Raw genomic sequence first — 3,789 nt, 5'->3', positions numbered from 1 at the left:
GGGGGGGGGGGGGAGAAGTTTTGTTGTTTTAACGACCCGACGGTCGCCCGAAGGCTAAGCCGTTCGTTGTCGTTCGCCCAGGTGGCCACGGCGGCCGTTACGCGTCCGACCGCTCGGGGAGACGACAGAAACGGCAGTCCCTCGTAGGCGTTTCGATTACGTGAAAATAATTGACATTGCGTGAGTTCGCTATGACGGAGAAACAAACGTAACGAATGGGACAATAGAATCGCGATCTGTTTAAGTTACCATTTACGGGTACCGAGGCCGGTCGTCCCTGTCCTCGTGGAGGCTTGCGCGAAGCTGATGTCGAGAGCCCGTGGTTCGGTAAATGCACGTCGTCCGGACACGTAGGAGGTATCGCAAGTGGAAGACAGAGAGAGAAAGAAAATTTTGCTACAGAAAGTCACGTTAGGCTGTTGCCAGCTGAAATTAAAAAAAAAAAAAAAAAACCATTACGCAACTCTCTAACGTAAAATAAATCACTGAAGGGACTGTACACATTTGAAAATTTCAAAAAGTCCAACAGCTTCGACACTTAACGACGCTTTCAAGCTGGATGACATAGGTATACTATGTTACATCGAAGGGCGTGCCAGCACAAGTTTACCGGGTCGCATTGTAATTGGAGGTTGTCCTAGTTCTGCTGAACTGTTAAGTTCTGTGCGAGACGCGTAAGTAGGCGAGGCTCTTCCATAAAGAGTATATGGCACTAAATGGGGAACCTAGCGGCTGACCCGTTCGACTTCTTTCTCCGTACGGTGCTCGAAGCCGATACGATTGAGACAGCGAATCTACTATTATCGACGCTACGAGAAATATCGGGGATAATTTTTCAGGGCGTTTCCCATTCTAAAGGTCAATAGGCAAAGCCGAGGTCTAATTCAGGCTTTCAATACGATTGAAGATATGTCGCACGAATTTCCAAAATACAGCCGTTCGTCTTGCCGGGTAAAATGACAAGCCAGAGACCGTTTCGCCATCTAGCGTCGTCAAAGGCAAGCATATACGTAATGTCCCCGTCGATCCCGTTACGGAAAGACTGAGAAGGTAATAGCTTACGTTCTAATTAGCAACGTGGATACATCACAGTTCATCAGTCAGAAACATAATACAAGTGTCTACACGCTATAGAGCCCGAGTTACGTGTATTATCGAGAATAGTAACATTGTAAATTTAACCTCATCACGGGCCCTAAAAATAATACCTTATCAGAAGATAAATGTATGTACATTTTTCTGCCCAGCTTATAAATGACAAAAACAAAATTATCCATCATTCGATAAAAGACCAGTGGCGAATCATACGTAACGAAAGACCAATTCTTTTTCTTCTCCGCATTTCTCATGCAAAACAAGTAAAATGTTCTCGATGATCGCCACCAGTGTCTCGTAAATTCCAAGAAAAAACATTTCCACTGTCCGTGAGCGTAAATCGACAGTGAAAGAAAGAGAGAGAGAGAGAGAGATAGAGGGATAGACCAAGTGGGAGTGAATGACAAAGATAAGCGTAGAAACGTCGATCTAATCGCGAATGCTGAACGAGACTGGAATTGAGCTCAACGAACAATTACGAGGAGGCACGCCAGTGTCGCGTGGCTCGATGAGCTACGAGTGGAGCCCATACGAGTAATGACACCGCGCTCATGCAATTCCCTCTTGGATCTAATTGATTACGATTGGTTGGACGCTCGTAGTAATCGGTCCGTGTACCCTGGCGACAGTGCCGACGGGTCTGCGGTCAAGCAGGACAGCAGGTCCTTGAGGATGGGCAAACGTGACCGTAAGGAGGGACCGGGACTAATTCGTATCTTTGCAATTCCCAACAGCCATGTGGAAGGACGTCATCGGGTAGTATTTAAAGAGACTGCAAAGTACGAGAAACGTGAGACAACTTAAAAGAAAACTCAATGTCATATAAGCAGAGAAAAGAAGTTCTCGCCTGATTCGTTAAGGTGGTCCGTGACGTCAAACGATCTTCGCTCATTGTAAATTAACAGAAGATAAATTCTCCGAGTGCTCTGCGCGGTCCATGGCATTGATACGCGAGCCGACGGAGCACGGGACGCTCACGCGGATAAAAGTTGAACCATAAAAGGCAAGAGAGTACGTGGCGCATGACATAGAATTCGGTGATTGGTCAATGTAAATCAATGAGACTGATTGTTCGGCTGGATGGCAATTGACTCTAGCAATTATTTAATGTGGATATCGGTAAGCACCGTAGATACGTAAGGCGCTTAAGTCTCTCGCAAGGACCGTGGAATCTCCTTGAGTCCATCGAGGGACACGAACGGGCGTCAAGTTTAGCGCTACAGGAGGCGACTTTCCGTTTTCGGGGTAAACGAGTGACTGGAATGACATTTTTTTTATCTGATTCCACCGATACCCCAATTCTTCGCAGTCTCTTTGAGCACGCCTTTTCAATGATCGATACAGCAGGACCATCGCACGTGTCATAATGCGCGACAGAGATATACCTCTGTGAGAATTTGCGAGACGCACGTATCGCCAACGTCACTACAGTGTTAAATAGCCGCGACAAAAGCAACGCAAAACACGAAACATAGATAACGTTGGATAATGTTATTTTCCCAGGTGCCAGCGCGATGGCACCAAGTCGCCGAAGGAGCCAAGGAAACGTGGCGAGGAGACAAGCCACGTTTCGCCATTCGAGCGACGTACGGAAGCTATTAAATATTTTTAATATCGCAGCCAATTCCATTAGCTAATTCCAGGTAGAACGGGGCTTCTACCTGTAGACACAGGATGAAGGGTCTGACTGCTGGGGGTTGCCGTACTTAACGCTTTGTCAGGATGACGTACAATGAACGTGTCTTATAAAGTAATGTAATATAGTTAACGAGAGCCTGAGGTTACTCAATGTCCTTGGCCGAACAATGCTACACGTACGGGATCCAAAGAGACCTCGGAGTCCGTACAGTTTCGTGTTAGTGCATCGCGTTACTCGGTGGACCAACAGTTATTTTCAGAGTGCCAACCGAACCTCCCACGAGGAACGACGAATGCTCGTTAGTAGCAACATTGCTGCACCTTATACCAATGTTTTATCGAGGTAGACGTCACGAAGCGGTGCGCACGATCACGCATCCCATGGACAATTAACATCGCGACACTGTGCGAGACGACTGTTCCAAATCGCACATTGAGTCCAACACCGAGAAACTTTCTTGCGGGACGATACAGACGTGGATACATTATTGTCCTTCGTGAAAGCAATACACCAGGGATTTCGTATATCGGCCGAAGACGGGGATCACCCTGATAAGGACTTCAACTTTTTTTCTGTGCAAGCTTATCAATCTCTGAGAATTAATTTATACAATAATGAGTTCCAGGCAGTTTGACAATACATGTTGTTTCATCGTTTGACTTTAAGCCAATAGAAAAAATTTTGCTATGGTTACCTTGGTGATTCCTGATGGGCAATCGACACGTTTTAAATGGATCGTACCTGGAACCGGAGACCAACGTCACCGTATTAGGAGAAACGTGATCCCTTCTCCTGCCTTCCTATAGCTCTTGGTACCTTATCGATGGCGATTGCCGTCTTTGGCCTTGAACCCGTGGCGTTCTACGGTCTCTACGGTCTACGGTTTAAGATCAGTCGATAGGACTCGATTGTCTTCACTCACTTTGCTGTTTGTAACGTGGTCGGCGGGCACGGACTCGGGAACGGTTTGCAGGGTGCTCCGCATGCTAGCGGACATTGTAGGCCAGCCAGGTTCACTGCCTCAAACCCTCCAACGCTTCGATGATGCACCTTCT

At 47.0% G+C, this 3,789-nt stretch overlaps 1 protein-coding gene across 1 annotated transcript in view; it reads right to left on the bottom strand.

The window, feature by feature from the left end:
• The window catches only part of LOC107269868 (serine/threonine-protein kinase MARK2), a 54,593-nt gene extending 50,804 nt beyond the window's left edge, over nucleotides 1-3,789 (bottom strand). The window contains exon 1 of the mRNA XM_015744205.2: nucleotides 3,657-3,789. The gene's annotated coding sequence lies outside the window, so the exon portion shown is untranslated. The remainder of the gene's footprint in view (nucleotides 1-3,656) is intronic.

Source organism: Cephus cinctus, unplaced genomic scaffold (assembly GCF_000341935.2).
Source record: "Cephus cinctus unplaced genomic scaffold, Ccin1 Ccin1_scaffold0690, whole genome shotgun sequence".
Classification (NCBI taxonomy): Eukaryota; Metazoa; Arthropoda; class Insecta; order Hymenoptera; family Cephidae; genus Cephus; species Cephus cinctus.
Note: the sequence above shows the minus strand (reverse complement) of the source record. Positions and strands in the feature narration are given on the sequence as shown.